The sequence below is a fragment of the Ruditapes philippinarum genome, unplaced genomic scaffold, assembly GCF_026571515.1.
Source record: "Ruditapes philippinarum isolate M1 unplaced genomic scaffold, ASM2657151v2 ctg655_1_1_1_1, whole genome shotgun sequence".
Lineage (NCBI taxonomy): Eukaryota > Metazoa > Mollusca > Bivalvia > Venerida > Veneridae > Ruditapes > Ruditapes philippinarum.
The window spans coordinates 63,381-77,365 of NW_026851787.1; positions in this window are offsets into that span (position 1 = coordinate 63,381).

The following is a 13,985-nucleotide window of genomic DNA, read 5'->3' on the forward strand; positions in this document are numbered from 1 at the left end:
GTGTTGGTCTTTTCTAATTGTTCATAATTTAGAGAAAATTAGAATTTTTTACTCTGCTATTCAGAGCGGGGCCAGCGAAAACATTTTATTATACAGATGTAAGAGTCGTAAATCTCATCACCATGGTACTTCGACAAATTATCGTTTTTTATTCATCCTGACACGGCTTTTTTCAAGGCAGACTATAATTGCTTTGCATTTTTATGCTTGAGATAAATAAACAAGGTTATTTAAGAATGTTCGATTGTAATAAGTTATTTCAATAAAGTAGCCAGAAGAACAGTAACATGCTACGCCCTTCATTTCCACCACCGTTATCACTACAACCATTATTTATGATCACCACCGTCATCACCATTACCACCACCATTATTAAAAATCATCATTATTATCATCACCATAGCTGCCATCATCAGCAGCATGATAATTTTTATTTATTCTTTTGTTTTTGTTTATTATAACATTTTAATTAAGCGTTTAAATTATATACATTACCATTGACATGTTGTGCTAGCATTCATTTTGAATGTTTGTTTCAAAAGATTAAAGTTCATAACGACAAACAATAGTCAACCAATAATTATTTTTAAGTGTTTTAAATGTAATTTTTAGAAGAAAACAAATGAATATAAAAAACTAAAACAAACGATGTATTTTTATTTCAATACAGTTAGACGTTACCATTGTCTACACGATCAGTAACAAATTTCTTTAACATTTTGTGTCATTCTTTTGTATGTTCTTGATTTTCATATCTCATGAAGACATATTAAGTTTGAAACTAGTAGAATATTTTCCTTATTACCGTTTGAAGTATGTGATTCACTGCTGTTCTATTTCCCTAAATCGTATGTCACTTTCTACATAAAATCATAGAGGTAAATTCTTTTAAATGAAATCGGACCAAAAATAAAACGAAATGCAGATTCTAAAAAGAATGAGTGTCGAAATTTTTACTTGACGTATAATATTGAGTTTTATAAACCCGTAAATCTGTTAATTTGCGTAGTTACTTATTGCGACTTGTTGTAAAGGCATACTTTTATATTTTAGCGTTCGCGTAGCCGTTGAACGTCTGTCGTCATCTTCTTTACGCCTTTTTCTTACAAAACAGGCGAAAATAGCTTTTATTTTACTTAATAGGGAAAAAATGTGTTTCTTTTTCATTATATTCCCACTCAGCTGTATGAGAACAACGGAGGCTTAAATTGAAGTTTCAGATATATATATATATATATATATATATCAAAGCATCATGTATTTTGCACTGTGATTATGATACTTTCACTCTTATAACTACTACTTTGCTGGATTTCATGAGATTTTGACATTCAGTTTTAATTATTGGTGCAAAGTACTTAAGATTCAATGGCTGTGCCATTTTGGTAAATTTTTGTTCAGAAAAAACGACTGTCCCTCTAGCATCCATGTTACTCAGTACACCCTCCATCAACTAGGTTTTCACATAAATTTACTAGATTGTTTAATCTCAACTTTTGTTGGAAGCATCTCATTAATGTCGCATTTACAATAAGGTAACTTAGGTAAAATTCTTTGTGTATTCCATCCAGTCTCTCAAATGATAAACCTCAAATACCTGTAATCAGAAACAGTCTTTATTACACTTTTATAGGTGCATTTGCATTCGGGGTACGGTATTTAGATTTATAATATAATTTTTTTCAAATAAAAAAAAACATGTTAGCATTTCAATTTTATTTATTTAACATCTTGTTTGGAAATTTAACGTCTACACAGAAATCTACACACAGAAACAAATGTACTCCAACAATTATAACGTTGACCATCTAATTTATCTTTTAAAACAAACAGAGAGTATGCCTAATCATTCCACTGGTCAGCAGTTAAAGATTAAATTAGAGTTGGTATTGAGAGGAACAACAAAATCATTTACAGGTTTCTGTATTTCCTAAAACCGATCTTAAAGTATGTTTAGCTGTGCCAAGTAACAAATTATGTATTCCACAGAGTTAAAATAGTCTAGCTGATTAAGTACTGAATGTATTACTGTTAAAAGTCCATGTTTTTAATCTGTCTGATAGTGACATCAGATCTTCGTTTATGAATTTATACAGTATATAGTTGATTCATATCCAAAATAACCAATCTTTTTTCAAAGCCTCCACACTTTGTTACTTTGGAACACCCCAGTTTTGCAGGAAATGAGAGGAATCCACGTCTTCATAATAGCGGGTACGTCTGCAGCAACACATAACACAACTGTTTCACACAAATTTCCACATATTGTAACTCCTTTCTCAGAATCTCTAGAATGTGCAGTGATCAACCAGTATGTGTAAGGAGTTAATATTGCCTGTTGGTTTCGCACACATCCTATTCTCCTCTTTAAATATGTCTTTCGTGGGCAAATCTATAAAAGATAAATACATTACACCAAATGAATGCCCTACACGTTTATATGGTTGAAACCAATCAACATTTAATATTAAACTGGATGTTCTTACATCTTTTCTGAAATTCAGGTACTCCTTATTCAATGTTGATTTGATCCTTTTAATTTACTCCCAAAAACTGAACGTTTTGTTCTGTGTTTACATCAGATATTCTTACCTTGTATTGAGACTTTAACACCAGATGCTGTTCGTTTCACTGCTTGTTTTTTCAGCGTACAATGTGTTACATAAGGGACAAACCACAACATTTTTTATTCATCTTTAATTATTCCAAACGTTTTCTTAAATCTATGCATACTTGATACAAACGTTTTCTTGTAGAAGTCAACAATATATGAAGCTATAGGATTTCTCAATGTCATTTGGATTTCATACAAGTTCTGTTGTAAGTACATTTCAGAATTATACTAGAATGTCAGATCTGTAGATAACGTAAACACCAATCTAATATCAAAAATATAACTCATTTTCATGAATAGATTTATAAATTAATCAATTTCAAATTTAATAAAAAATGAATATAGAATGAAAGTTAAGACTTATGTTAAAAAAGTATTTATTCATACTGAAAATACCTTATAAAAGATTGCATATATTTATCACGGAAAAGTACTTTCTTGATTTCGAAAAGGAAATATCGGTGGCCACTTTAAAATCCTATTTTTTTTCAAATACTCGTAGATTTTGTTTAACATTAAATTTGTGCCAATATATTTTTTCAATGATACCAATACACATATTTGCTGGTTTTTAGATTAAGAATACAATTACTCGCTTGAAGTTGATCATTTTTCCCCTTAAAATTTCCAAATCGCCGATGTTTCTCAGGAAAACACGAGGTTAAATAATAAGTAAGTGCATATGTTATCTTAATCATTTTGTATAAATAGATAGATAGATAAACTTTATTCATACAAAGGCAATATGCCCATCAGTACACAGTTATAATACAATTAGCAGTTACATAACATCAATGGCATTATATAGCATGGTATACATAAAATAGGTCTATTAAAAAGTCAATACTTATTCATCATAACATATCTAGTCTATTATATATGTGGTACATATACAATGTATATGATAACATCAATGACATGATATAAGCATGATATATATGAAATAGTTATATTACAAAGTCGATTCTTATTCATCATAACTTATCTAATATATAATATATATGACACAGTGAGAGGACAAGGTTATCGTTGATACAATGCACTGTCTCTTTTATCAAAACTTTTGCAAACAAATATTGCTAAATTTTTAACAATCCAAATATTTTCAGATTCAAATAGTTCTCTAAATTTAATTACATTAGGTCTATTCCAAAAATATTTTTTCATATGCATTTGTCTAATATCTTGGTACAGGGGACATTCAAATAAAAAATGAAACTCATCCTCTAGAGTATTACAAAGTCTACATTTTCTTTCGTCAAATGATATTTTTGTGACCTTACCATCTACCCGCTTCTACCTCTAAATAATGTGATGACACTCTCAGTCTTGTTAATGCTTTTCTAAATTTAGTAATTTTAACAATGTCTAAATATGGCTGATATCTAAAACATGAAAAAAGTTTATATGTCCTTGGTCTTGTCGAATTTTCTAATTGAGCGTTCCATAGTTGTAAACATTTATCATACAGCCTTTGCTTAATTAAATACATCTATAAAACTATTTTTGTTTCCAACTCCTTGGAATAGCCACACATGATTAAAACCTAATGAGTCTAGTAAAAGTTTAATAGTATAGGCCCATGAAATCTTATTATGATACATTTCTAAGTCTCTTAACATCATATCGTATACATGTCTTATATATGTTGTAAATAAATGGTAAAATTAGCAATTTTGAGGCGATTTAGCTAGTGATAAAACTGTTGTAACTAATGCAACAAAAATATGTAAAAATGCGGCGTGTTTCCTTCAGTTTTATTTAGAATTATGGGAGAGGCGCTGGGTTTTATACCGGTCCGCAATAGAAGTTCGTAAATACTTAAAGAGGGCCTTGGCGTCATGCATGACTTAAAATCGTTTAACTTTGTGAATCTTCTACATGTTACTGTGTTAACTCACTACTAGATACACGTTTTCTTAAACTCTATTTTCTGTATTCGAGTTTTACATTTCATTTGTATATTTTAGGTTCAGATAGATATCTATTAGTGTGCAAACTTGCATATGTATTGTATGCAATGGAGATACGAATTTGTAAATTTGTTGTTGTTTTCCATGTTCATTCAGTTGTTAAGATCTACACGTAAACTTGTTATTTAAAAGCGGGGCCTTCAATTAAAAGATTGGATTCAGATACATATTAATTGCTTTGCACGAATATAATAAAAAATGCTAGACATACACGTTCTCATTTCTAAAGGAACACATTACATCTCTGGAATTTTGGCAACGAACGCCCTCCATATGTGGAGAGGTCATCAGACCTCTCTACTTAAATCGTAATATTTGTTTATTGAAATGCAATATGCACACATGTTGTATTTGTATTTGAATTGTATTTGTTGCTTTATAAATAATTATTTCTTTAAAGTTTTTTTTCATAAAGTTTCCATCGTTAATTTAGTTCATGGTCACATCTATTTTTATGTACATTTCATGATGGTTTTTAAACATACACGTCGGTCTAAAAGTAGAACGTTTGTTTTAAAACAAACTTTTTACTATTTCACACACATGTATGTTTTTTGTAAGTTATCTACTAGACGATTTTCTTTACAGTTTGGAACATTTCAAAATTGCACGCCGATGCTCTTCATGATCTCTTGAAAAAAAGTAAGAGCGGGGATTTATGAATAATAAATCTGCCAAAATTGATCCCAACCAAGTTTAACGAGAAAAGGTGAAAATTAGATATTCATGAGTCTGTCGTAAACAACTATAGTACTTCAGGCCTCTTTTCCGGCTAGTTTGTACCTGGTACTTGTTTTTTCTTGCGATAATTCAAGTAGATACATTAAATCAAGATGTTCCGCAGTGATTTTTATATTTATTGCCCTTACAATAAGAAAAGGTGTCAAGTGAGTAAGCAACTGCCTGGCTTAAGCACAAATTTACAGACCGTTTTAAAAGTATATTTTCTATTCTTTTTTCTTTCATCTTTATAATCATTATTATAATTATCATTTTTTAGTCTTACCCCACATTGTCTATTTGCAGTTTTTAGGCCAAGGTTAAGTTCAGCGACTGCCACACAAACATTTCAAACTTTTATCATTGATGCATATACATGTTATTTTATATTCTTAATTTTCATGGTTGAGTATGTATCAGATTGCTGCTATGGATATAGGCTGAAGTGAAATATGAACTTTTGGTGTTCACGAGATATTTGACTTTTGGGTTATGCCCCGGTCACATATTCACGGATAATGCCACGGAAGAGCTACGGTCTAATCGTTCACAGATTACTACGGAAATGTGAAATTTCGTAGTCCGCTACGGTTCCACACACAACGGTATGAGTACGGAGTCCGACGGGTTTACAACCAAAAGCCCCCGGAGAGACACGAATTGTTACGGACCGACACGGTTTGATACGGAGCGACACGAATCAGGACGGACGCACTACGGATACACTACGGTCTGCTACGGTATAAGCACGTGTTAGTACGAATAAGTACGGTCTGATACGGAGAAGAACGAATTGATACGGAGAAGAACGAATTGCCACGGATCTATACGGACCTAATACATCCGTCCACAACCTCTTGCATGCTCATTTTCAAAATGCCTCACATGAAAAGAACACATAGAAAACAAATTGCAGAGTTCAATGATTTTGGCGGACAGGATTCGGCCTAATCGCGTCCGAGCCCCGAGACACATCAGGTCCGATTAAAATGAATTTTTTGAAGGACGCTGGATCCTCAATAAGTTCGGCCATGAGAGCTTCATACTAAACATGAAGCGGTCGTCGTAAAAGCCCATCTCTAAACCCACCATCTCGTCTGTCCTCTCTTACCTGATTAGATATGGACTAGTAATCATTAAGGAAATATGTTGATCAATACTGCTTCTCTTTTAATTTTAAAATTTGCTGTTCATTTTACAATTACATTAATTATCGTGAATGTTTATGTTTTAAAAATATGTAAAAAGCTTGTTAATTAATCTTATTATCACTCAAGGGCCAGCTAGCGTCCGAGGCTTATGAGACCCTTCGTTTTATGTACATATTTACTCCAATTTCACGATCCAATGTTTGTAAAATATGTAACATTAAATGTTATTCTATTACAGTAACTTATGAATTGTAGTACGATAAATTAATACATTTTAACCTCTATGCATGTCATCACTACCTCTGCATTCTGAGCCATTTCAATATAAAGTTGCAGCCAGTAAATGGCAATTATCACATTTATTGAATGTTCCCGCAAATATGTCTGTTTTTAACAAGAAGGTAGTATTTACACGGTAGGGAATCACGTGACTTTTACGGTTACGCGTGCAGACAATATGGCGGCCTAAAAACCTCGCTTCACATGTGTTTTTCAGGTAATTCTTTATTATATCCCTTTTACTTACATACGAGACCTGTTGCAGCCTACGCGGAATAAAGAATTGTTGCCGCCTATACCTTAGTTTCCACCCCTGTGCTCATAGCTTATACAAACACTCAAAAATTCAACAGGAATTTTCAATGTGAACAATTATATTTCGGGTAACATTCACGCAAAATTTGTATTTTTTATGAATTTGATTAAACTACGTCGAGTTAGCAAAGAGAAAATGTTCATAGAATTTCTTTATTTGAAAATGTAAATATTAGGCATGTTAAACGTTGACTGGTCATTTTCTATTCCAATACATGAGAGAAAAATGATTTGGGTAACTCCCACGCATAATTTTATTGTTGATAACTCCCACGCAATATTTCATGGGCAAGCAATATCTATGCAGGTTATAGCCTAGATATTGATTGGACAAAATCATGATTGATGCATTTAGCCGTAAACGTTCAAAGAATTTTGAATAATATTAAAAATACCGCCAAAAGGTCATGGATAGAATAAAGCCCCTATGGATAGCAGAATACATACTCACGTGAATATATTAAATGAAGTTTCGATATAGATGAATTAATCGCAGAAATCAAAATACAAGTCTCAAATATAAGAAGGAGGTCGATTTCAGTTTAAGCACAATTACAGTTGTCATTTTTCATAGTTTGCAGATATGGATGGTTCCAGCTCGGATATTGTTTGTGGATAATGTTGGACAACATTTGTCTTAATGACCACATAAACTGGCTACTCGGCACAGGACCTTGTAAATGTTGTGGCAAGTCGAAACGTGACAGGTATGGCATTTTACTGTTATTCGTTATATTAAGATTTTAAAGACATTCAAGTCATTTTATCACTTAGTCTTTTATGTAACCAATTAGTGTCTGTATTTAACATTATTATGTTGTGTTTTTGTTTAATCTAAAGCATAAAAGAAAAAAACCTAAAGAATATTAGAATGGGTCTTTTATTTTACAAACTAGGTAATAAAATCTAGAGGACTTATGTTTGAATGTCATCTTAATATCAACAGTAAAACCCGTAACGTTTCCGATTTGCTGGGCTATAAAATGTTTTACCACAACATTTGTAAGGTCCGGTGCCGTGTAGACTGTTCATGTGGTCAATATTTGAGACCTATCCGTGAATGAAATGTTTCCCACATTTATCACAAACAATATCCGAGATGGAACCTTCCATATCTGCAAAATATGAAAAATGACAACTGTAATTTTACTAATAAAAACAGAAAAACAAAACCTCCTTCTAATATTTTAGACTTTTGTATCAAAACGCGACCTAATTGAATGATTTGGGTTTGGTAGGCCTTACGCGAAGTTATTGATGTCCTTGGCAATTTATGATTTTACAAGCCATGCCTTTTTGAAATTTATTTATCATATTATTGTTACCTATAAGCAGATGAAGTGTTGTTCGCCCCATAAAATTTACGTCCCAAGACGATTCATCAATTTAGCTGTATTAATTTTATATCTTAGTGATAGTTAAAATAAATGTGAATTAGTTTGAAAAATACATTAAATCCATTGCATTATCAAAACAAATATTGATTAAACTTTTTGAGGTTAAATAATAAAGATGAGTGTTAAATTTTAAGTTTAATTGCCGTGAATTTATAGGGGATAATAAGTCTATTTTATATTCTAGATCCTGGTCCTGGCTGAAATTTAAGAGTATTACAGCTGTAGCTTCTATATCATAAATTTAACATGGAAAGGACTGTTCTTGGGAAAATGCTGACGTAACTGATGGGAGCAGTTTTTCTTACCAATCATAGGTCAGACTTAAATAGTTTCTTTTTAAAAAGTTTTTGTTGTTTTTGTACATAATTTATTGTCAATATGAAACTTCAGCTGTATCTTAATTTCTATGCTTTTTTTTTATTATGTAAATTTTAGAAGATAAGCATTTTAAGATAAAACAAATCACTAAGTTGATTAATTATATATAATTTGAGATTGACCAAGTCAACTAGTAACTTCTTATTTCATTTGCAGAAGCAGTAGAAGTATTCAAAAACCAGCATGAAACACTTAAGACAGACCCAGAGAGCTCTAGAAGAAGTACTAGTGGTAGATTGGAACAGATTGTAGCTTAATTGTTAATCTAAAAGGACTTCTTAAATCGTTTGAATTTAAGCTACACTTGAACTGTGGTTTTGAAATAAAATAGCTCCGTATCAAACCGTGTCGGTCCGTAACAATTCGTGTCTCTCCGGGGGCTTTTGGTTGTAAACCCGTCGGACTCCGTACTCATACCGTTGTGTGTCCGTACTGGAACCGTAGCGGGCTACGAAATTTCACATTTCCGTAGTAATCTGTGAACGATTAGACCGTAGCTCTTCCGTGGCATTATCCGTGAATATGTGACCGGGGCATAACCCAAAAGTCAAATATCTCGTGAACACCAAAAGTTCATATTTCACTTCAGCCTATATCCATAGCAGCAATCTGATACATACTCAACCATGAAAATTAAGAATATAAAATAACATATGTATATGCATCAATGATAAAAGTTTGAAATGTTTGTGTGGCAGTCGCTGAACTTAACCTTGGCCTAAAAACTGCAAAAAGACAATGTGGGGTAAGACTAAAAAATGATAATTATAATAATGATTATAAAGAAAGAAAGAAAAAAGAAAAGAAAATATACTTTTAAAACGGTCTGTAAATTTGTGCTTAAGCCAGGCAGTTGCTTACTCACTTGACACCTTTTCTTATTGTAAGGGCAATAAATATAAAAATCACTGCGGAACATCTTGATTTAATGTATCTACTTGAATTATCGCAAGAAAAAACAAGTACCAGGTACAAACTAGCCGGAAAAGAGGCCTGAAGTACTATAGTTGTTTACGACAGACTCATGAATATCTAATTTTCACCTTTTCTCGTTAAACTTGGTTGGGATCAATTTTGGCAGATTTATTATTCATAAATCCCCGCTCTTACTTTTTTCAAGAGATCATGAAGAGCATCGGCGTGCAATTTTGAAATGTTCCAAACTGTAAAGAAAATTGTCTAGTAGATAACTTACAAAAAGCATACATGTGTGTGAAATAGTCAAAAGTTTGTTTTTAAACACACGTTCTACTTTTAGACCGACGTGTGTGTTTTTGTAAGTTTAAAAACCATCATGAAATGTACATAAATTAGATGTGACCATGAAATAAATTAACGATGGAAACTTTATGAAAAAAAAAACTTTAAAGAAATAATTATTTATAAAGCAACAAATACAATTCAAATACAAATACAACCTGTGTGCATATTGCATTTCAATAAACAAATATTACGATTTAAGTAGAGAGGTCTGATGACCTCTCCACATATGGAGGGCGTTCGTTGCCAAAATTCCAGAGATGTAATAGTGACAGTATATAGGGAACACTTCTCCATCTGTCCGTCATAAAACTTGTCCAGACTACTCCCCAGAAACTACTGGTGCAATTTCATCCAAATTTTACAGGAATGATCAGTACATACCCTTGGTGTGCATATTTTCGTCATTTTTGTCATGATTTTAGTTACGGCCCTTTAATGATTTTTATTTGTAAAGTTTCTAGGGACTACTCCTCTAGTATATTTTGAAAATATTGAAAGAACCGGTCGGGTGGGGATTGCGTTCATTGAATAAAATAGCTGAAGTACGCGGAATAAAGAATTGTTGCCGCCTATACCTTAGTTTCCACCCCTGTGCTCATAGCTTATACAAACACTCAAAAATTCAACAGGAATTTTCAATGTGAACAATTATATTTCGGGTAACATTCACGCAAAATTTGTATTTTTTATGAATTTGATTAAACTACGTCGAGTTAGCAAAGAGAAAATGTTCATAGAATTTCTTTATTTGAAAATGTAAATATTAGGCATGTTAAACGTTGACTGGTCATTTTCTATTCCAATACATGAGAGAAAAATGATTTGGGTAACTCCACGCATAATTTTATTGTTGATAACTCCCACGCAATATTTCATGGGCAAGCAATATCTATGCAGGTTTATAGCCTAGATATTGATTGGACAAAAATCATGATTGATGCATTTAGCCGTAAACGTTCAAAGAATTTTGAATAATATTAAAAATACCGCCAAAAGGTCATGGATAGAATAAAGCCCCTATGGATAGCAGAATACATACTCACGTGAATATATTAAATGAAGTTTCGATATAGATGAATTAATCGCAGAAATTAAAATACAAGTCTCAAATATAAGAAGGAGGTCGATTTCAGTTTAAGCACAATTACAGTTGTCATTTTTCATAGTTTGCAGATATGGATGGTTCCAGCTCGGATATTGTTTGTGGATAATGTTGGACAACATTTGTCTTAATGACCACATAAACTGGCTACTCGGCACAGGACCTTGTAAATGTTGTGGCAAGTCGAAAACGTGACAGGTTATGGCATTTTACTGTTATTCGTTATATTAAGATTTTAAAGACATTCAAGTCATTTTATCACTTAGTCTTTTTATGTAACCAATTAGTTGTCTGTATTTAACATTATTATGTTTGTGTTTTTGTTTAATCTAAAGCATAAAAGAAAAAAAACCTAAAGAATATTAGAATGGGTCTTTTATTTTACAAACTAGGTAATAAAATCTAGAGGACTTATGTTTGAATGTCATCTTAATATCAACAGTAAAACCCGTAACGTTCCGATTTGCTGGGCTATATAAAATGTTTTTACCACAACATTTGTAAGGTCCGGTGCCGTGTAGACTGTTCATGTGGTCAATATTTGAGACCTATCCGTGAATGAAATGTTTTCCCACATTTATCACAAACAATATCCGAGATGGAACCTTCCATATCTGCAAAAATATGAAAAATGACAACTGTAATTTTACTAATAAAAAACAGAAAAACAAAACCTCCTTCTAATATTTAGACTTTTGTATCAAAACGCGACCTAATTGAATGATTTGGGTTTGGTAGGCCTTACGCGAAGTTATTGATGTCCTTGGCAATTTATGATTTTACAAGCCATGCCTTTTTGAAATTTATTTATCATATTATTGTTACCTATAAGCAGATGAAGTGTTGTTCGCCCCATAAAAATTTACGTCCCAAGACGATTCATCAATTTAGCTGTATTAATTTTATATCTTAGTGATAGTTAAAATAAATGTGAATTAGTTTGAAAAATACATTAAATCCATTGCATTATCAAAACAATATTGATTAAACTTTTTGAGGTTAAATAATAAAGATGAGTGTTAAATTTTAAGTTTAATTGCCGTGAATTATAGGGGATAATAAGTCTATTTTATATTCTAGATCCTGGTCCTGGCTGAAATTTAAGAGTATTACAAGCTGTAGCTTCTATATCATAAATTTAACATGGAAAGGACTGTTCTTGGGAAAATGCTGACGTAACTGATGGGAGCAGTTTTTCTTACCAATCATAGGTCAGACTTAAATAGTTTCTTTTTAAAAAGTTTTTGTTGTTTTTGTACATAATTTATTGTCAATATGAAACTTCAGCTGTATCTTAATTTCTATGCTTTTTTTATTATGTAAATCTTAGAAGATAAGCATTTTAAGATAAAACAAATCACTAAGTTTGATTAATTATATATAATTTGAGATTGACCAAGTCAACTAGTAACTTCTTATTTCATTTGCAGAAGCAGTAGAAGTATTCAAACACCAGCATGAAAACACTTAAGACAGACCCAGAGAGCTCTAGAAGAAGTACTAGTGGTAGATTGGAACAGATTGTAGCTTAATGTTAATCTAAAAAAGGACTTCTTAAATCGTTTGAATTTAAGCTACACTTGAACTGTGGTTTTGAAATAAAATAGCTGAAGTATTTAGTAGTGTCTTGATTTTTTTTGTTAAACTCTGTTACAGTACTTTGCTTTATATTAGAATTAAAGTATGTTGAAATGACATTGAAACTTCAACGTTGTGCCAACGTTGAATTTCAACGTTTTTTAAACTTTCAAATTCGAACATAAATCTAACGTTATTTCAACGTTGAAATCTGACCATACTTCAACGTTGTTCACCGTTGATGTGCCTGTTGGGTTACTTCTATCAAGGACCTATTGGCGGTATTTTTAATATCATTCAAAATTCTATGAAAGTTTGATGCTAAATGCATGAATCATGATTTTTTTCAATCAATATCTAGGCTATAACCTGCATAGATATTGCCTGCACATAAAATATTGCGTGGGAGTTATCAACAATAAAAGTATGCGTGGGAGTTACCCAAATCATCTTTATAATAAAGACTTACCTGAAAAACACATGTGAAGCGAGGTTTTTAGGCCGCCATATTGTCTGTACGCGTAACCGTAAAATTCACGTGATTCCCTACCGTGATTTATACCCTTGAAAAAGTACATGATACTTAATTCATCTGTACTAAACAGTGGTGGACCGGACCATTCCGTACCGTTTCGTGTTGCAACGCAATAAACCGTATAAGGCCGTGCTAATCCCTGCCTCTCCGTAGTACAACGTATTACGATCGTGGCTTTCCGTGACAATGCCGTATTAATCCGTATTTAAACCGTAGCTTGTATCATAGTTTGGAGACCTTTCTGTTGAAAATGTGTCAGGGTTAAATCGTATACATATACATGCACAGTGCGTTAACTCGAGTGCGGGTATTAGTTACCCGCACTCCCGAGCATGCCCATTGATTGGCTCATTTTTGCTGGGGTTTACATATTGTGACGGCAGTGAAAGTGAAATCGACAGAAATGTCATATTTAGATGCTCGTTCATTGGTTCATTTTTGCCGGGGTTTCATATCGTAACAACAGGGAACGTGTTTTTATGTTTGACTATGATACAAAAGAGAAAGAACACCAAAACACTCGGTAATCTGATTAATACTCGGGGGACTACGCCCCCTCGTACAAATCAGATAACCTCGTGTTTCGGTGCTCTTTCTATTACTTATACGTAGGGTAATCGTACAAATACGTAGTTCTCCGTACCAAACCGTGGAAATCCTTGGCAAGTTGGTGGACTACG